This window comes from Telopea speciosissima, chromosome 5 (assembly GCF_018873765.1).
Source record: "Telopea speciosissima isolate NSW1024214 ecotype Mountain lineage chromosome 5, Tspe_v1, whole genome shotgun sequence".
In the NCBI taxonomy this organism is placed as follows: domain Eukaryota; kingdom Viridiplantae; phylum Streptophyta; class Magnoliopsida; order Proteales; family Proteaceae; genus Telopea; species Telopea speciosissima.
Window position 1 is genome coordinate 58958409 of NC_057920.1, and position 22107 is coordinate 58980515.

The 22107-nt window shown below is 38.7% G+C and overlaps 1 protein-coding gene across 1 annotated transcript in view; it reads left to right on the plus strand.

Annotated features, from left to right (window-relative positions):
* Window positions 1-2292: 2292 nt before the first annotated feature.
* Window positions 2293-22107, plus strand: part of LOC122663153 (SUMO-conjugating enzyme SCE1-like) — a 32156-nt gene continuing 12341 nt past the window's right edge. The window contains exon 1 of the mRNA XM_043858854.1: window positions 2293-2328. The gene's annotated coding sequence lies outside the window, so the exon portion shown is untranslated. The remainder of the gene's footprint in view (window positions 2329-22107) is intronic.

Genomic DNA, 22107 nt, shown 5'->3' on the forward strand with positions numbered 1-22107 from the left:
CTATGGAATCTTATACGGTAGGAGATCATTATCATTCGTAGAGCACGAGGTCGGTGTTGATGACGGTGATCGTAATGAAGATATGATGTCATGGCATGCCCTATGTTTGCATGGATGCATGCTTTTAAGAGAGAGATAGAGAATTTGGATTAGGGATGTAAATGGATAACTGAAAATCCAAATCCGATATGCATTTATATCTATTTAGGAATATCCGTATTCGTTTAGAGATAATCCGTATATTTAATAATAAAAAATTAAGTAAATAATGATCTTGAGGGTTTGTGAAGGTTCAATAGATTCTAGAATATGAGGAAAAGAGAATCATGATCTAAGAGATATAGATTGTATGCGAATTGTTTCCGCTAGGGGGAGGAAGGTCTGGGTTACACAAGGCAGAGATGTAAACGAATGGTCGAAAATTCGAATTTGCTCCGCATGTAAAGCGGTTGAGTGGTATTCGTATTCGGTAAAAGAATATTTGGATCTGAGCCAAATCTGATCAGTTTTACATCCCTAATTTGGATCCTTTGTTGTCGCTGCCTATACGGCTGACATGTAGCCTTGCACAGGCAAGGGTGAACGTACAAGGCTGCACACTAACCGCACAGACAGGCAATGGCAAAGGATCACGATCCATCTCTCCAGGGAGCCCAATGTCCAGGGAGTGTCAAAAGGAGCATCCAACGGTTGGATGCCACACACATCTCGACACATGCCAGTGAGCCATCGAGATTTGTCGTTGGGCTCCCTCTAGAGAAGAAGTCAATGTAGGGGCAAAAAAATCGGATCCAACTCCTCTCTAGGAAGCTCAATCCCCAAGGAGCGCCCAAGGCGCATCTAAGGGTTGGGCTGTACCGCACACACCTCGACGCACACTTAAGAATATGTGCAGCACAGCCCAACGGCTAGATGCCCCTAAGCGTACTGGGCTCCCTGGACTGGAGCTCAATCCAGGGAAACCACGCCCAACGGTCGAAGCAACAACAAAAACAGCTGGTGGGCTCCACTACACATGCTCCATGTTTTAGCCTTTCGTCTGAAGTGGGGCCCATCCCCTGTCGTATCCACCTCTCTTTCATACGAAGCAAAAGTCTCATCAAAGACTATAGAGACGGGAAAAGAAGGGAAGAGGGGGCATCACTATCAAACAGTCTTCATTACTATTTCTTTGGTTTTTTTTATTAGTAATTCTTCCATCTCCACTGCAAAAACCAAAAACCAACTCCCAAGAAAGATGCCAATTTGCTATTTGGAGTAAATATGCCTTGATTTTTGTTGCTTTGTCTTGTACTCTCGTCTTTCTCCTTCTTCTCTGTTTTCTTCTCTGCAATACTTTCGTGAAGTTACACCGTAGACTAACAAATCTGTACTAAAAAAAGGGTGGGGAAAGGGAATAAAAACTCTTAACTGACCTTTCAAATCATGTCTACCATGACCAAGTCTGAGGATATTAATGGCAGTTAAATTTGAGTTTAGAATCTTTAGATCATCTGGACGTGCAATTCGTGTCACATGGGTATTTAAGTCTTTTACATGATCGTGTGGGCATGATTTCTTTCATAGGATATGCACCCCACATGTTTGTATGTATGTTTCACTCAAAGCTGGAGTGTGATATGTGGTAGAATGCAAGCTAAGCAACACAGCCCCTTCCGCTTACTACTCAACCGTCTCCCTCTCTTTTTCTTTCCTTCTCTTTATCTGTAAGAAACAAAGGAAAGGAGAGTTGATCTGAAAACGATAGCCCAAAAAAGAGATCTAAACCCCCCCTCCCCACAACCTTCCTTTTCTATACCTACCTCTTTCCATCCTCTTGGATCCTCCCATGTCTACCGTTAGCTTTGATGTTAACCAAGCAACAACTCAACAGGGTCCCATATACAGAGACATTGTTCGTGCCTCCCCTACCTTTATTATACCAAATGTGTATTTCAATTATTATAAATCAACCTTAATTATCTGGGTTTGTTTCTTTCCATTGATGTAAGCTTAGTTTGTAACTGTATGTTTCGGTTGACATAAACTTATCTTACCTAACTCAAATATCAAAATAAAAATGGAAAAGTAGAGGAAACTTGATTATCAGTTATTGTTATAATATTTAACTATGCATGCACCTTATTGAGGTCAAAGTACTAACTGTTTGATAAGAACCCTTTTTCATCTAAGTAGAAATATAGCCAGGTGTTTCAAGAACCAGGCAGATTGAGATTGATTATTTTGTTGCTTTTTGGTTACTAGACTTGTGTTTTACTCTTTGCTGTTTCTGTGTAAACTTGGAACTATATACATCTAAGATGAAACCTTTGGATTTGCAGAACAAGAGTACAAGGTTTGTTATTGGTGTTAAGTAGGTTCAAGCCTGATACTATATCAGACCAAGCCATCACATTACCTTTGGAGGATACGGTTAATTGTCATCCATCCATTTAAGATTCTAAGTTGTTTGAATTATGCTGCCTTGTCATTATAAGATTCTGGACAGTAGAGACTACAGGGACAGGGTCCCCCAATAAATTTTCATTTCGATTACGACAATTGAAGCCAAATGTTGGTAAAGGGAATGATGTGGTTGTGGTGACTGGTCAGAAGAGTATTACACTGAGAACAGAGAAGGAAGTTGAAACACTGAGATATGATGAAACTGTGATGCACCACCCAAATACAACAATGAACCCACTAGACATGGCCTACCAACTCATTGATCTGAACTACTCTGTGTCAGCTGCATTTCAAAGCAGTAGATATACAAGATTAGAGAATCTTAACTTCTGATTTGAAGATTAGATTTCAGCCAGATGAGACTAAAGTCGGTGTATAGTGAAGGTTTTTATCATGGATGCTGAATTACTACTCCATCTCAAACAAAAGGAGAGGATTCCTACAACGCCAGTGTGTGGGGAATCTCCTATGCCACACAAATGACAATATAGATAATAGTATCATCCACATGGGGCCCAAATGATCACGGCAAGTGAGAGGGCATTAGTACAGTGATGTTGTGGGAAACTTTTTATCATAGATGAAAATAAAAACTACTCCCATTTTACCTTTAATAATGGCGAAAGATCCATGCTTATGTTCACCAAAACAAAACATATCAATAAGAATGCAATTTTTTTTTACTTTATTCCTGCTGGTCATGAATCTCATGGCTGATGAGAAAGTGTCACAGGCAGCTCATATGCTTTCCATTATTACTGTTAGGTCAAACACTACTGACATTCCACATTCAACATTCTCATTTGAATATGAGAAGATCACATAAGAACATATCACAATGGATAAAAATAAAATCCAATGTTAAACTACAGCTTAATTAAGTTTAATTTCCTGAGTTGTCCATGGGGGAGTTCTCCTTGTACTTTGTTTATTCCCATCCCTCTTTTCCTTCTTTGTGCTTTCTACCCATGTGAGTTGTGACCCTCTCCATCACATGCTCCCACCTCCTTTACATTCCATACTATTCCAACCTTCTTTTTCATCCATAGTAGCCCATCTTTCTGTCCCTCCTCATTCCATCAATGCCCCACAAGCTCCCACCCTTAATGAAGAATGATAATAAATTAATAATTATATCATTGTCTACTATTAATTAAGTTGACATCATTGTGTTATTAATATGAATCTGAACTTCTCTTCTCCCTATACCAGTGCATTCATTTTGGTTTTTGAAAGTATGAAACCAGTGATGGGATGGATCGAAGGCAGGAGAGGTGACCTCCATACTGCAATTATCGCTGTGGTCCTCTTCGTCCCCAAGCAATCCAATTGCTTCTCTTTACTTTTGTCTTCCATTATATCTTGTCTTGGATAAGAATGGGTTATACATCTCAGCCTTCTGCTGCTCTTCTTCCAAATTCTAGCTTGAATTGATTTAGACACAAGCATGAGCTCCTCTGTGACTCTGTACCATATGTGTCTTAATGTGAGCGATCACTTCGGCGAAAAATCTTTGATTCAAGTTGGAATCAACATTCACATGCTAGAATGTGTGGAGAATTAAGCTCAGATTGGCTGTCTGGATTCTAAGAGCTCTACTGGGTGTCCACTGTTAGTGGTTGCATGTGAGGTAGGACCTTAAGAAAGAGGACTGGTGGGGAGGTGAGTGATAAAAGGAGCGGCCACTTTCCTTTACACACAGAATTTTCTTTCTCCAATCTCTATACAAAACCCATATCAAACATCTAGTGTTCTTGGAAGTCAGGCACTCATTGTCCTTTTTATCTATTATCTCTTCTTTTTCTCAGGCAAGCATTCATTGTCCTTGAGCATTGGTGCTTTGCCTCTTTGAGTCTTGACCACAAACACTATTAGTTTAGGGGACCTCAACTCCTAAGTAGGGTCACGGGCAATTAGATTTAGGCCCTCCACAAGACTAGGATAGCATTGAAATCCAAAGTTTTCTTTTAACCAGTAGGCCAATTAATTCACAAACATTAAAAGCATCAATGAAGACAATTTTGGAGAAGAAGGGCACACTAAAAATGGAAACAATCACACCCAAACTACGATGGTTGTTGTCTGATGAATTTACTTTAATTTTCTGTTTTAATAAAGTTTACATTTATTATGAAAAAAAATCCTAAAAGGGAAAAGATTGTCAGACCACCAATGTGCAGTTTCCGTCATACATAATTTTTTTAAGGGAAAAAGAATGATGCATGATCACGTACCCAGACATGGGAGCATATGAAATTACCGTCCAATCACCGTAAAATTAAAAATGCCATAGGCAGCGATCTCTTGTCCTTTCTGTAATATTTTTCTCATGGGGTGCTATTCTCTGCCCAGGACCGAATCTGGGCGCAAACACATGGCCCGGGAAATGGGTGGGATTACCGCCATTCATGGGGGCGGGCCGGTCATTTTGCACACCCTCTAGGCTCCAGGTGTCTGGGTGCATCCTGCGCCCCAGTGCAGAGAACTTTATGCCTTTTCTCATTTACTCTAAAAATATGGGCCTTATGTAGAGGATATTTTTTTCAAAAAAATCCATTGGTGTGACATGCAGATTCCTCCCCACACTAGCAACATAGGAAACACTCTCCCTAAAAAAAAAAGGAAAAAGACATCTATTCGAGAGTGTGGCATACGCCAACACTCCCATGAGTCTATCTCTCTCCTCCTCCATATGAAAAGACATCTCTGCCCCTTGTTTTTTAGGAGGAGAGAGATAGACACATGGGAATGCTGGCTTAGGTCACACTCCTGGATAGAAAACTGCTTCCCTTTAAAACTAAAACACGATGTTGGATGTAAGACGCCAGGGTTCATCAACTGTCTATAGTTTACACAGACCAACCAGGTAAGCCGCTTGAACTGTATTAAAAAACTATGAATAAATAAAGTGAATAGGGTTGGAAACACCTTCTGTGGGACTATTTCCTACACAACAGCAATTTTGTCATTTTTTGGTAACTTACTTTTGTCATGTTGATTAGATGATATGATATTATGATATCCTTTGAACGTTAGATGCTGGGATATTCCATGGATTCACTATAAGCTAAAGTGATTCTGATTTAAAAAATTGGGAGAGGGTTCTTTGAGCAAGTGGTATAGGGACTGCAACAATATCATATATTAAAGGGCAATAAGATCATTTTATGTGAGAAGAGAGATAGGTACAAAGGTGCTAGCATACGTACCAGCCTTGGCTGCTCATAGAACATTTTCCCTTAAAAATTATAATTTAAACATTGAAATAGAATTGATTCTTTTAAATAATTTTCAAACTATTATATCAACACATGGAGAAGTTAAATTTTCAAAGGGCAAGAGAATGCTAACCAATCGTGTAGCCCCTGTACCACTGCTAGAACAAATGAAATGCACACAGAAACATTGATTTGGATAGAGTTTTCGATTTCACTGGGGATGAGCAGTCTTTTTGCACGCTCTTGTGTCTAGACGCAAGAACCACGCAACCGGTTAGCATTCTTTTTCTTATTGTCAAAATATTAACTCGACTAGATTATGATGTGACCAAGAGGTCACAGGTTCGAGCTTGGAAACAGCTTTTCTGCGAAAGCAAGCTTAAGGCTGTGAACATTATGAGTTATGACCCTCCCCAAACCCTGTAGAGACGAGAGCCTCATGCACTGGGTATGTCCTTATACTAGATTATGATGTAATTAACATATCCATTGCATTTAAGCATCAAATGATAACAAAAAGTTTTACTTAAATCATGTAGGAAGTAAGAACCTTGATTCCATAAATAAATACCTCCATGTATTTTTTGGCAAGCATTACGACTACTATTTTTTTAGGTCATTGTGTCAACTATTAAATTTAGAGAAAAAAAGAACACTTACGAGGTTTTGGTTTGGAAACAATTCCAAAAATCTAAGATTACTCAAATAGGTAAAGTTGGTAGGTGTTCATAGCCGTCCCAAATCTTAGTCATCACCCAACAACTTATTTCCTTTAACCATAATGGGTTTATCAAAGGCCATCATATCCAGGATAACGTGCTTATTTGTCATGAGCTGATGTACACCATTAAGAAGCAGAGACGAGGTAGAAAGGGTCGGATGTCTATCAAGCTTGATATAAGCAAGGCTTATGATAGACTTGAGTGGACTTTTCTACGGAAGGCTCTAGAGATTTATGGTTTCCATTCTCGGTGGATTGATCGGGTAATGTTTTATGTTGAATCTACTCAATTATCAATCCTTCTCAATGGTTCACCACTAGAATTCTTCACCCCTTCTAGGGGTCTCAGGCAGGGGGATCCTCTCTCTCCATATTTATTTGTTCTATGTGCAGAGGTACTTTCTGCACATCTAGATTATGCTCTTAACCAAAAATCTATTCAAGGCATCAAGATTTCGTGATCGAGGCAAAGTATTTCTCATATGGCATTTGTAGATGACCTTATCATTTTTGGTATTGCTTGTAGAAGTGAAGTGCGGGCTCTAACTTCTATCATTAATACTTATTGTTCCAAATCTGGCCAATGTTTAAATATAGCTAAAACAAGAGCCCATTATCGGCCAAATGTAAGTGCTTCTTTGAAGTGGGATTTGTCAAGTAACTTCAATATCACCCCAACTTCTGAGTTGGACATTTATCTTGGAATTCCATTAATTCCAGGTAAACTTAGGAAGGGTCATTGTAATAATCTTATACAACAAGTCAACATTAAGTTGGAAGCTTGGAAGACCAAAATTTTGAGCTCTGCTGGAAAGCATGTTCTGATTCAATCCACTCTATCCATGATGCCATCTTACTATATGTCGTGCTTTCTTCTCCCTAGTTTTGGGATTAAATATGAAAATAATCTCCCCCCAACGCACGCTCAAGGACCACTCACAAGTACAGTATGCTTCGTAGTATATCGCGCGCAGCGAGTCTCAAACTCGCGACCACCTGCTCTAATATCAACTGTCGGATCAAGCGCTTGCCAATCCCCCAAAAGACGTCTTGTGAAGGAATGTGCAACTTTTATTTCCTTATTGCACACCAGCCAGCGCGCATCGCTCCGCGTTCGAGCGCGGGATTTGGGCGGGCGTTGGATTCCCCAACACTATTCTTCAACAAGGTCTTTTCATTCAGGTTGGTAATGGGATGTGTACCCTTGGTCTGATTTTTGGATCCCTAATTACAGACTGGGGGTGGCTCATTTTCCTTTTCCTCTACATGCTCCTATCGGAGTTTCTCAGCTTATTGATCACCAACAAAGAAGGTGGAAGGAAGATTTAATTTTCAGATGGTGGCTGGTGGAGATTGCGATTATTATTCTATCCATTCCGATCCCTCTCAACCCTAAGCCCGATAGATTTATCTGGCTTGCAACTTTTAGTGGAGTTTTTACTGTTGCTTCTGCATATAGATTGGTGATGAAGGATGAGCTTCAGCCGACGAACAAGATTTGGTTAAAAATGTGGCATGTCCAACAGTGGGTTTGCTGAATAGGAGATATGCTAACCTTCTTCCTCAGTGCCAGAGATGTGGGGCGAAACAGTTGCATCCGAATCATTTGTTTATCTCGTGTCCCTTTACTCGATTAATTTGGTCCAATTGTCAAAGTAATCTTGTTCAAGGATGGACTGATGTGAAGAACAGTTTATCGCAAGCTATTGATATTTCAAACAACCTCAGAGCTTCTCAATCCAGATTATCAACAATTTTTAGCATCCTATGGCACATTTGGATTAATTATCTATCTTTTACTTTCAATCGTTCTAATAACTCTCCAGAAATCATTTTGCAAAAGGCTCTGAGATTTGCAGAAGATTTTAGTTTAAAGAGAAGGAATTTGGCCATCCCTTCTATGCGTTCTACTATGTGGATTCCTCCTGTTCTGGATGTTGTAAAGATCAAGGTAGATGGTTCTTGTCGGGCCAATCCGAGGAAATCAGGAATTGGTGGAATGGGCAGAGATAGTTCTGGAAGATTTCTTTTCTGCTTTGCTAAAGGAACGGGTGATAATTTGGCTGCGGTAGCGGAGGCATTGGCAGTAAGGTCGCCGTTGATTCAAGCAGGTTTCGCAAAATTTGCATTGAGAGTGATAATCTTCTCATTATCTCAATCTTGAAGGGATATGCGGCAAGTATTCCTTGGCGTCTCAAGTTTTTCATTGAAGACTGTATTAACCTATGGAGTTGTTTTGACTTTGTTGAATTCTCTCATACACTTCGAGAGGGGAATTTCTGTGCGGACTGCCTGGCTTCAGTTGGAGCTGATGTCCAATGTGATGTTTTTTGGGATAGTGTCCCACCTTTGTTTCTTTGCTCCTTTTTGTTTTCTGACTCTTGCGAGGTCGTTTTTTCCCGTGGTTTTAGATAATAAATGTTGTTACCAAACCAAAAAAAAAAACCCCAACAACTAACCAATAACTGCCTTGATGAAAAAGAAAGTCTTGGAACAGAAGGCTTTTGACATTAATTTTGATGTGAAATACACAATCTTCTCAATCCAAATGCGGAAAAATTAGAGGTTCAACAATACATCATTAATGATCTCATTTTGTAGCCCGATATCCTCCTGTACAGTTCGATATACCATTTACCATAAATAAAAAAAAAAGGGAAAATGTTTCTTGCGTGGGATGTAGGGGCCACGCCACACACAGGGGGAGGTGGAATGACCACCATGCCCCCATGGCGGAAATTCCACCACCCAATTTGCCACAGTGCGTCTTCATTGGTTGGCACGTGCGACATGGCCCCTGCATCCCACACAGAGAACAGTGCCCCAAAAAAATATACTACAATCAATGGTAGGAGGATATTTTTATCCTCTCATACATTTTTTTTATAAAATAAAAATATGGGAAACGACTGGGTATGCTAGTGGTATACCATATGCTAGCACCCTATGTGTCTATCTCTCTCTCCCTCCCTTTAAGGGGTTAGAGAATCATTTCAAAAGGGGAGGTGGGGTGGGGTGGGGGGATGAGAGATAGACTCATAGGGTGCTAGCATACGGTATATTGCTAGCAAACCCATCCCTCTCCCTAAAAATATATTTAAAACAAGGAGTCGAAAGATCAGATGTTCCAAAATATACAAAATTACATTTTCTCAATATTGCATGAGAAGCGAGTTTCTTGTTTGTTTCTTTTTAGACTCCAGAAGAACATAATTTTCATCTTCCATTGGTCATAGTATTGCAATTTATAGTAACTTAACCAAGGATGTAGTTCATGGTATTGGAACCAGTATTGATACAACGATATCGATGCTGATATTTATCCCATATCAAGCTAATCCCCGATCATAAAAAACCATTTTTTAACCTAAAATCTTAGATTCAAGTAGATTTATCGATATGGTATTGGTTAGGTATCAATATTGGACATAGACTATACAAATACAGATTGACCAATCCAATACTGATTCCTAATTCGTGAACTTGACCCAAGCCTTGGCAACAGCAAAGAGAGAAAAAATTTGGTAAAAGATATGGTTTGCGGAGGTTATTCACCATCTCCTATAGGGTGCAAATGGTTTTGTTAGTACAAACAATGAATCAAATAGTGATGCAGTACCAACCAGACAATTGAGCTCTTAAGAACTTCTCTGAGTAGACCAGATCGGTTTCATTGTCTCATATGATTTGATGGCAAAACGATTTAAGTAAAATACAGATTGACCAAAGTAGAGAGACAACCCCAAACTCAGGTGAGGAGATCTACAAATGTGATAGCTGAGTAAAATTCTCTTCAAGTGTCAATTGATGGTCATAGTACATAACATGTGAAAGACTGTTCATTAAAGTGCCTTTAGTTTTGGCCATGGATGCAGCTCTGATGCCTTGGTCTATTATACAAATATTATCTTTGGTTTGGGGTGAGAGAACGCTAAACGGTCACGTGCCTAGTGTGGCTCCCACGCCAAGACACAGAAACTACCCTACCACCTGGAAATGATCATCTTGCCCCTATGAAAAGGCGGAAATCCCATGAGGGCAAGGTGGTCATTTCGAGGTGACAGGGCAGTTTCTATGTCTAGGTGTAGGAGCTACGCTAGGCGCATGATCGATTAGCCTTTTTTTTTTCTCTCTTTTGGTTTATTCTTCATCTTAAATGGATGCAAATAGGTTGCATAAATTGTTATTCTCATTGAGTTTGAGAATTCATTCCCCGACCATCAATGTGATGGGTGTCAAGAAATAATATTTCGGATCTTCAATAAATAAGGGGGAGGGGGGGGAGGGGGGGAGGGAAGGAGTAATAGTACCCTAGACTCGTGGGTATTATATTGTTTGTACCTCTTAGTTTCTTTTTGAATTATTTGCCAAAAAAAAGTTTTTTTAATTCAATTTCCTTTTCATCAAAAAAATAATACCTGAGATTCATGTTAATTTCCTTGACTTCCTCCATCTTATTTTATGGGTCTTTTTACACTTGTATTAAAAAAATTAAATTTTTATTTGAGCAATAAGGTTAGAGGAAAAGTGTATAATCAGGTCTAATTGTGAGTATATGATAGGGTGCACCTTGTTGTAAGGTGGTGAAATGATCAGAAGTAACATTCTTTTGATTGCCCTTCATCTTGTTCCCAAAAATTATAAAATCGGGGGTAAAAAGAAATAACAAGATAATTTAAGAGTGATTTATCATGTTGTCATTTCTGAAAGAAATAACAACATTTACTCTCATTGAAAAAAGAAGTGGGGTATACTAAAGGGTAAAGCTGTTTGTAACCAAGAAGGTTACAAACAGACTTTGTAACCATACATTATCTGCCCCCAATCCAAGTGGTTTTCAATTTTTACACAAGGACAAATGATGTAATTTCACACAACACTCATTTTAATAGCTAACACTATTAAAATTCGTTGGGTTAAATGGGTAGAAAGGGAAGTATACTTCACATCCAACCCTAACTGGCCCTTAGATCAATCATGTTATCTCCTTATTGCCGTGAATGAGCACCGACGTTAACCGTGCCGGAAGTTGGAAAGTTGCAGCAGTTCAAGATGGATATCAGGAACAACAGATTATCCGGTCCAACAACACCAAAGGTCGGCCAATGCAAGTTGCTAAGTAAGATTCATCGATCTCAGCCACAATGAGTTATTTGGCGAGATCCCCTCTGAGATCACCGGTATTCGAATCTTTAACTAGTTGAATCTCTCGAGGAATCATCTTGCTGGGAGCATTTTGTCTAGGGCTGTAAACGGATCGAATTCGGCTCGGATAGTGCTATATCCGCATCCGCATCCGATTAGCTATCGGACGGATTCGGATAGTGCTAAACGGATATGGACACAGATACGGATCGGATATTTTATCCGTTTACATGTAAATATATATAGCTTTTCAGATAGCTATATTCTATCCGTATCCGCATCCGTTTAGCTTTTTGACGGATCCGGATAGTGCTAAACGGATACGAACACGGATACGGAAACGGATTTCGGCTATTCATTTACACCCCTAATTCTGTCCTCAATCTCAACAACGCAAAGTTTGACTCCAGTGGATTTCTCCTACAAACAAGATCAAAACGATGAAATCGTAACCCTAATCCCTAATTTCTCATCTTCCCGAGAGAAGAGATCGGCGGCTGCCCTCCAATAGTCCACCACTACAAAAATGGGGGAAGCTACAGGCCCGCGAATACAACTTACATTGTAACCTTTCCCTTCAGTATTATTAGTTAATAATGTCATTTGCACCTTAAACAAGAGCGATATGAGTACAGAGGCTCAGGACATGTAAAACAAAAACCAGAATGCGCGAAGCAAAATTCAACGATGACATTGTTCAGAGCACTTAACCATCCAATGCTTATCTAAGGAATTAGAGCAACGAAAAAAAAATCGTTTTTGGCATCAAACGAACTGTGAATAATGACTCATCGTTCCTGCATTTAAGGTTGAAGTTTGGACATAGAGATACTTGGAGTTCAATTCTTCGTTCAATCCTTTATTAATTCTGGATGCTTTTATGTGGAAAGTTGTGTTATTGAAAATCTCTTGAGTAATGTTGTTAAATATTTTTTGGGAAAAAGATCTCTGTCCGGGAGTGTGGCCTACACCAGCACTCCCATGAGTCTATCTCTCTCCTCCCCATGTGAAAAGACATCTCTATCACCTTATTTTAAAGAAGAGAGAGATAGACTCATGGGAGTGCTGGCGTAGGCCACACTCCCGTATAGAAAACTGCTTCCCATAATTTTTATAGTGGATCCATAATCATCGGTAGCTCCTGGTTTGGATCGAACAAACACATTTTTTACTTATTTTATATATATATGGGCATCGTCAAACAGAGGAGAATGCTCCGTTTCTATGTAAAGATTGAATTTTGTTTTTTTGCTCTGTAGCTGGTTAAGCTTTTTCTCAAAGCTTTTTGTTTGTTTCTGCTTGGAAAGATGAACTGTCCAAATTCCGGCGCATTTACAAATGAGTGTTCTAAACCTCTTAAGCTTGTGTTTCTTCAGCTCTTTAAGAAGGAATCTTCCACAAGTTTTTTGTAATCGCCGATGTCACTTCCAACTACTTCCGGCCAATCACAAAAAATCTGCAAACTTTTGACCACTAAGCTCACTTTTGAGAACGTTTCACCTGTTCCGTCGAATTCCGACAGGTTCCTCCCAATTATGGCCGCATCCTAATTCTATTATCAATTAATATATAATTACATTAATGCCCCTATATCATGACTAAGGTTGTCATTTCTAACTTTTTCTTCTCCCATACACTGCACGTGAAATGGTGTTTTAATCCTAATAATGGTAAAAACAATAGGTGTCTGGGATTGGACATAAAAGAGAGGTTACAAATTATGTTGTAACAACCTCGGTTGCAAACAACTTTTCCCTATACTAAAAGGCAAAAAATGTAAGGTTTCATATCTCTTACGATCGATTTGGATTTGACATGTTTGATCACTATGGCATAAATTTTTTTAGGAAAAATTACGTGTACGCCCCCAATACTAATCAATTCAAAGTTTTAAAAACCACACTTGTACACCCCCTATATTTTTCAAAAATACAAAATTAATAGCCCTTTTAGCCTGAGTACATTAAGAGATGACGTTGGCTTTAAAGTGGACATAAAATGACTGTTTTACCCACTAACCTAAGCAGTAGGTGAAGAAATTCCTCCTTCTTCCATCTCCCTTCCCAAATCTAAACTCAAAACAGTAGTAGAGTGGAATGGGATTGCATCGGCTTCCAGTTGGAGAAAATCCTTTTTGCGAAGAAGATCGATGAGAACATACACACACACACACTCTCTCTCATGTTCAGAGGTGAAGACGACGATGAAATCAAACCTATAATTTAGGGTTTCCTTGTGAGTTGTGAGGACTCACAAATGACTTTGTCTTTCTCTATGCATCCGCGGAACCATTGAGTGACAAGACAAAAGTAACAGGGAGAGAGAACAAGGAATGGCGTGGAGCGCGTAGGATCTATGTCAGTGCCAGTGGCGACGGTAGAGCTACGGGCAATGCGAACTTAGCCTCCGCTCGCCATAGGCATAGGCTGTGGTTCTCTTGCGGGTTCCAACTTGTGGCGCTCTTCATCTTCCACACGATCACAGAGGTCATTTGCTTGCTTGAGCATTTCTACTAATGCCAATGAATTTTCTTTATATAAATATTCCCTGCGTTCAATCCTGTATATCCATTGCTCATCTCTTCCCCAATCATGTATAGGTTTTTTTTTTTTTTGGGGGTTAATCTGAGATCAAAGGTGTCGATCCATTCATTATTCATTAATTCATATTTTGGAAATATGGGGTGGTATTTGTTAATGTAGTATTCTATCGTTTATCGGAATTTAGAAACATTGAGTGATTGAATCGCTATTATCCGAGACTTTGGGCGTGAGACGACCTGCGACTTGATCTCTTAATGTTTTTAAAACTGAAGTTCTCTAGTCTTGATCGGAACTCGAAAGACAAGTATAGTGTAGGATGATTTAATATTAATGGCATTAGATACATTTTTTACCTCAAAATCTTGATTGTCTCATTCCACTCTGCTACTGTTTTGAGTTTTAGGTTTGAGAAGGTAGATGGAATAAGGGGGAATCTCTTCACCACTGCTTAGGTTAATTAAATTATATTACTATAGAAGATAAGGATAAAATAGTCATTTTAGGTCCATTTTAAAGCCCACATCATCACTTTAATATGCTCTGGCTAACGGACTGTTAATTTGTATTTTTTGAAAAATACAAGGGGTGTACAAGTGCGATTTTTGAAACTTCATGTTGATTAGTACTTTAGGCAAAGTACAGGGGATGTACTCATAATTTTCCCATTTTTATATCACACCTTTACACCAGTGTAGCCTATGACGTGCTAGGATTCAATCACTTTGACGTGTAGGACCACATGTTGACTTAAGATGTGACAACGCTTTACGATTGTGTGTTTGTATTATTGCTTGGACTCGGGTGTATTGTTTAGGGCATGCCACTTTCAACACTTCCTATATGAAACCTGATAAGGCATAAAACACCCCACCAATCAGAAGCTGCCACATGGCCGACCCGAGCTCGGCGGAAGACCGGGCCGACCCGATCTTCGACCAGCCTTACTGCTTGGCTGAGCTCGTCGGACACATCCAAGTCAACCGGACGCTGAGCTAAACTCGTACGGGTCGGACGAGGCCGACCTAGTAGGCCTAGCTCTTCGGCCGATCTCTGGCCGCATAGCACGGCAGACCAGTACCAACCCAAAGATCCCCTATCGCGGCTGAGCAGCACGCCCGTCGACCCCATGGTCCGAGCGTACGCAGGTCGGTCTTGATTGGAGCACCATAGCGTGGCCAAGCTCACACAACTAGTGATGACCCTCAGGTCATACAGGCCGGGGCCGAGCTCCTAAGCCGAGCTCTGAGGCCAACCTCCCAGGTCGAGCCCTCCTCCGCAGAAGCTACCATAACGTCCCACCAGGGATCGCGGGGCCACGTCAGCACATCCCGGGAATCACGGGATAAGGATTGAGCCACGATCCCAGCGCAGTACGAAATCATACTTTACATGGACTCTTACCTTAATAAGAGTCTGACCCCGAAAATAGCTCTCTACTCCACTATACGCGAGAGAGCCTTTCAAAAGAAGGACTCCTACCATACCAGGACTCTCCCAGCCACCTCATCTCATCCTCACTCTATAAATACCCAGGTATAGAGCACCATTCCTCATCTGACTTTTACTAGCTGTTACGCTGTTACACTGGTGATCTAACTTGAGCATCGGAGAGTCCTAGGTCGGAGCCACACCGGCTCTCTTGTGCTAGTCACTTGGTCTTTGCAGGCTCATCCGTGGGCAAACCAAGCATCGGAGGTTTCCACACGCAACAAAACCAATCTTCTAATCCAAGGTTAGAGCAATGATTTCATGCTACCCAATAACCCAAGTGAGAGAATGTAATGTTTTTATCATAGAAGGGTTTAGCATCTAATCATTGTAGGAGTATGGATTAGTGGAAAAATATTATTCATGGGTCTGGTTGGATGGAGTCCAATACAAAAGGTGGCCTCCTTAATGAGTAATAAGTTTTTCCGGTTAATCATCTTAAAGTGTATAGTGTTATATGAGTCTATTAATAGTTGAACCCATTATGGGAGAGACATCAGTTGTTTTGTCTGACAATGTTGGTCTTTATTCTCAATTTATAAATTGGTGATAATGTCCATTAGTTGCTAACCTTTATTATTCTATATAGAAGAGGGTAGACAAGACTGAAGGAGAGGAGACCAGAGGTTTTCATTGAGGTTTCGATCACAAGGTGTTTCTTCTCAAACAATATCGATCTAAGTATGTTTCTCACTTCCATTCATGATTTGTAATTTTCTAACATGATATACCTAAAACCTATTTACACTATGATCCACCCTATCAACAAGTTTATACACCAAACAGGAATAAATCATAAGGAGCGATGCCTGGTCACATGGCTCCTGCTCTCAAACACAGGAGCGCACGAAATTATCACCTTCCATGAAATAAAAAATCTAATCCATATTAATGTCTCTAAGCACTCTCATTGGCCCCCGTGTTGGTGCAGGAGCCACACGACCAGACAATGATCTCTTGCCCAAATTACAAGAGATGATTCTCAGAAAAGAAGTTTACAAGCAGGAGTTCCAATCCCCCATAGGGACATTAGCCAGCCTTGTGTCTTTAGTAGGCAAGGCCACAAGAGATAGTAACCCATATCCCAATTTCCATAATATCTAAGGCTATTGATCCAAGCTGCAAACTTACAAGTCTAGCCTTGGTTTATTATCAATGTCCGAACTTTATGAGACAAGTGATGAGCAATAACAATATTTGTCTAGAGAGGTAAATCCATGAAGAAACTTGAGAAATAAAAAATCAAAAAATCCATCCACATTGTAAGGGTTTGATCCTACTGTTTATTAAAAAAAAAAAAAAAAATTTACTCGCAGAACCTTGCTTACTGAGGACCGGGGATGCACTTGCAGACCACCTACTTAAAGGGGCCAAAGGTGCTTTTGCCAAGGGATTCTAAGGAGGTTCTAGCAAAGGGAAGGGAGTACTGAGTGGACACGGTTAGTGCTCAAGTAGAGGAGAGTATCGTGGAGAGGTTTGAGTAGAGGTTTCAGTAATCAGTATTGGTCTTGGTTGATACCGATTCGATTTCGATTCGGACCAGCCCGTATTGGTCTACATTGGATAGATTTACCCCTTATTTTTTTTAAACATTTTCACCCTTGGTCTGTACCGGTCCATTGATATGAGATTGGCCAAAAATCGATATCAGTGTATACTCTATGTTGATACTGATAGAATAAATTCATGCGGAACATCCATGGAGATCAATGAGCATACAAAAAACATAGAGGTGTTCTTGGCGTACCTGGATCCATGTTTGTGGAAGCCGAACTCTTGACGATCCCTGTCGCACACGAACTGTTGATCTGGTCTGCCCTCTACCACACAACTTTAGGTTTTCTCAGAGAGGCCACTTAATGGGCTAGTGACAATTATTTATAGTGGTGAGGGCAGGGACCAACCCTGCATAGAAACTAGGGTTTTCTTCCCATTAAGGAAACAACACTTTAGGTCCACACATAGTAACTGGAATCATACCATTAAGGCAACTCCCATCAACACAACTAAACCGATTTTAATAAAATAAAAGTGGGACTATGCCAGCCCATTTTATGGAAATCTTACAATCTCCCACTTGGGCTGTATATGTCACAAGTTTTGATTTTGAAATCCTTTTAAAATGACTCTCCGATTTAGACAAATTGATTGTGGCCATAAAAGATAGTGTTGACTGGAGTATACCTTAAACCTGATGCCTTGGTCCGAATGAAACTATAAACACCCAACAGTGCAGATCATTACATCTAAAGAGACATGGGACCTAATACGTCAAAGTGCTTATGGCCTCACCGACTTGGGCTGTACAGTATAAGAGTGTGATATGGAAAATGCATGATATAATGATCAACATGCCAATTTTCAAATTGGTTCAGGCTCGGTAACCGAATGAGCCGCATGAGACAAAAGCTGAAGGTCTCATTTACCATAAGCGTCACCCAAACGCAAACACTTCACATAAGGAAGCTGGTTGAGACTGGGTCCGAATGTCCCAACATACTAGTTCAAGTCCTCGAAACCGAATGAGGCTCTTCTAGTGAACAAAAGATGTGTGTGTATTTACTGAAGGCCTCAAATACACCATGTAGCCTCAAATATCTGAAGGAGGTAAAACAAGTGTACACAATAGAATCTGCATGTTTTTACTTAACAACTGGATGTGCGTGTATTGACTGGAACCTCATATACCAAATGAGGTAAATACACCACATATGACCTCAATTAATTCTCTATGAGGCAATTAATCAAGTGTACATATACACGTAAACAAATGGCCATAATAAAGATACATGTATATTCTCGATAATGTCACAAAAAGACAATAATCTGAAATCAGTTGCAACTGTATACATAAGTAAAACTCCCACTAATAAAATGCATCAAAAGAACTAACAAGTTCCATATTACCGACATACTCCTGAAAACTCTTAGAGTCAAGTCCTTTAGTGAGAGGATCAACAATCATACTGTCTACAGTAATGTACCATACTGAGTTTTATGACTCACATACTTTCTCTCTAACAAGGAAGTATGAATATCAAAATGTCATGAGTTAACAAATTTCTCAGTCATAGAGTCTAAACAGTGACATCATAATGAGCCACAAATCCCTTGTTTGTATGTGAAAAGCGGTCGGTGTCTGTAAGACACCCTCCTAACATATAACACCATCTGTCATCACAAACAAATATCCACATATGGTCTTTTAGGTCATCTTGGCAGTTACCTAATGTGCTACTCCAAGATCATTCAAATATCAATCCATATGTATTTTTTAGGTTGCATTAAACTACCAACTTTAGTTGCACAAAGAGTATTATTCACCTGAGTTCACTGAGTGTTGGTAAATCTATTTTTCTTCATAAGAAGTCTTTTGAGACAAACCAAACATACACATAGTTCTATTACGGTGAATCTTAATGCCTAAACATAAGAGGCTTCACCAAGATCTTTTTACCAAAATGGTTAATACTGTTTTATCTGAAGTAAAAGGGTAACATTATTAATTGCAGCAAGAATATTATCACTATAAAATACAAGAAAATAATATCTAACTCTGATTGATCATCAGATAAATATTGTCAAACTAAGACAAGAATAACTGAATAATGTACCATACAAGAAACGTATTGAGCATTTTATTTCCATTTAGCTCAACTTGTATGACATGATTTATAATATCTATTCACAGAACACACTCATACTATTATAAGAACTGGGTGTAAGCAAAACAAAATCCATGTAAGTGTTCTTTAAAGCTCGTCATAAACAATGAATCTTCTGTTTACAGGTGTAATGAGTTTCTGTTCCTTAGCACTCTTAATCAGAATGTTACTTTTCTAGATGGTCATGTCCATAATGTATATTTTGACTGTCAGACATAACCGATTTGACTCCTCCCACATTTTATAAAGACCTTTATGTTCAATAGAACTGTCAGCCAAAGGCTGGGGAGGTTTATCAATTTTAAAATGACAAAATCCATACTCACTGTAGCTACATAAAATATTAAAGAATTCATTCCACTCCTTAAACTGGAACCATTCAAGATTTTGATAGAAGATAATTGGGAACTTAAAGTTGGTAAACATGATCACACAAAATTTACCAAAACATACAATATACAATAATTGAAGGCATATCAATATCCCAATAATATAACTGAAAATTGATTAATTTGGGCTTATTAATCAGATTTATCCCAGTTTTATTTTCAGTAACTGTAGGAAAACATAAACTGGGGAAAGATCCGGCGTCGTCGGGGTCACACCTGTGGTGGCAAGATCGTCCAATACGCAATGGAATCTCTCACATGTAAGACGAAACACTTGCAACAACACCACTCTAAGGATTCCGTCACCTGTGGTGGCAAGACAAGAACCTCTAAAGCAGCGAAGTCCAAAACGTCATCCTCACACCATCAAACGAAATCGACCAAATAATGACTCACCTGTGTGGCAAGAGCACATCATTCGCCATATGATTTCCTTAACTGCAATCCATCCGAATAGTCAATGATGATCTCACAATCCAAATAACTAACCCACTGAGTGGAATCGTAATCATTTAAATAATGAATCCCATAGACTTTGATTGCTACTAAATGCCCATTTTACTTCAATAATCTTCATCAATATTACTTTTATCATAAAACACACAACGAATATGTTTACAGAAATGTCACATAAATTAATCATTTTGTGACGTTTAGGGAAATCATTATCATAGGATGTCAATATCAAGAATAGGCTACATGCAATCCCTTGTGAAGAAACCGAATGTCACAGACTGTATAACACCGATGAGCAAGTCAAAAACACATCAAATTGGCTAAAAAATTAATGAAAAGCCTGTATAATACATATAAATCAATATGTGATGGATTCATCACTCATAGTAGGATAGAATTCTATCTTCCCATGGTGACACCATAAGAAGGTTTCATATAAGGTCTAAAACTTATTCACTTTTGAACTAATCAATCTTGTTTGAATCTCTGTCTTAAACCAAAAGATCAAAATCGATTAAGAACAAAAGACCATACTGACAACTAGTTTACTGGCTCAAAATAAGTCGATGGGCCGGATTATTGAGTCGACCCAACCTAGTGGAATACGATGACAGAAAAAAAAACTAATATACAACAGTAGGACTAACCAGTCAATAGATTCATAATTACGACATCGTAGAGGTTTCAAAATTATGATTATAAGCACAGAAAGTAATCCACAAATGTTATTGATAAATAATTTTCAAGACCATAAATAATATATGAAACCAATCAACAGAAGCGATTTCTAGAAATGAAGCCAAACTCAATGATTATAAGGTCAAATCTGAAATTATTTTAATAGAACAAACTTAAAACCGTATGATTTCTGATTTACTTCCATAAGCAATTTATGGTCAATCCATTTATAAGACCTTTCTCAAGTAGGTTTCATTAAAACCATGATGGAAATATTTAATTCATAATTTTATAAGTCCAAGCTTATTACGTAAATAATCCAAAAACATCAATTCTATGAGGACATCATCATGTTCATCTTGTACAGAAGTTACAAAAATAAAACTTCAATGTCTTCTCATATTTATAAGATAACTTTATGGGATATGAAACGATGGAACATGTGACAACAATATCCTCTCAGTGGCAAACTTGTAAATACCAGACATTAAAGATTGTGTTTTTCTAAATGTCACAAATAACCAAAAAACATACATCACTGATTATAATACCTCATGACAATACAAAATGTCACGAGTTCCTTATGTATTATAACACATGTGATTTTAATTACCGCCTTGTGACTTACTTAGATGTCACAACCTTAATGGCATTGAATCCACACATAGAATAGTCCAAAATGTGATGTTGTAAATCGTACATGTATGTGACATAGCATAATGAAAAACAAAACATAGATGATTGGCCAATTAAACAACTAATATACACCAAAATTTACTTTATGTATCCAAACAACACCTTAAAAGGCCAAAGGGATACATACTGCAGCCAAACAAACCCTTGTATGGGAGTTTAATTTAATGTCTCTCAAAATTGAGAGTATACTTTAACACGTTCCTGACACTGTATGGAACATTAAATTACTCTTAACTTAAATTTTGTACTCCCACCGGTTCAAGACACTCTTTAAATTCAGGATCAGAACGGTAAAAAAATGACTTAAAAATAGCCTTAAAATAATTTAGAAAATCACTTTTATTAAAATTGTTTTCAAAATGGAATTGTTTCCCTGAAGTAGAAGTGCATAAATGGTATTTTGAAGCAAAAATATTTCTCTGCAACATTTTCATGAATTATATCTCAACAAAAAATTACTTCTGTAAATGAAATGAACCAAATCATTTTCCATAATCTGAATTGTACCAAAACAGACAAACTTAGCAAAAAACTGAACAAAGTTCATAATTACATTGTCTCATTGGTCGAACCATATAACCGGCTCGAAGTACATAATTTCATCCTCCCACCGGTTCGACCAGTCAATATGACAATATGATAAACATGGCATGAAACGATGAT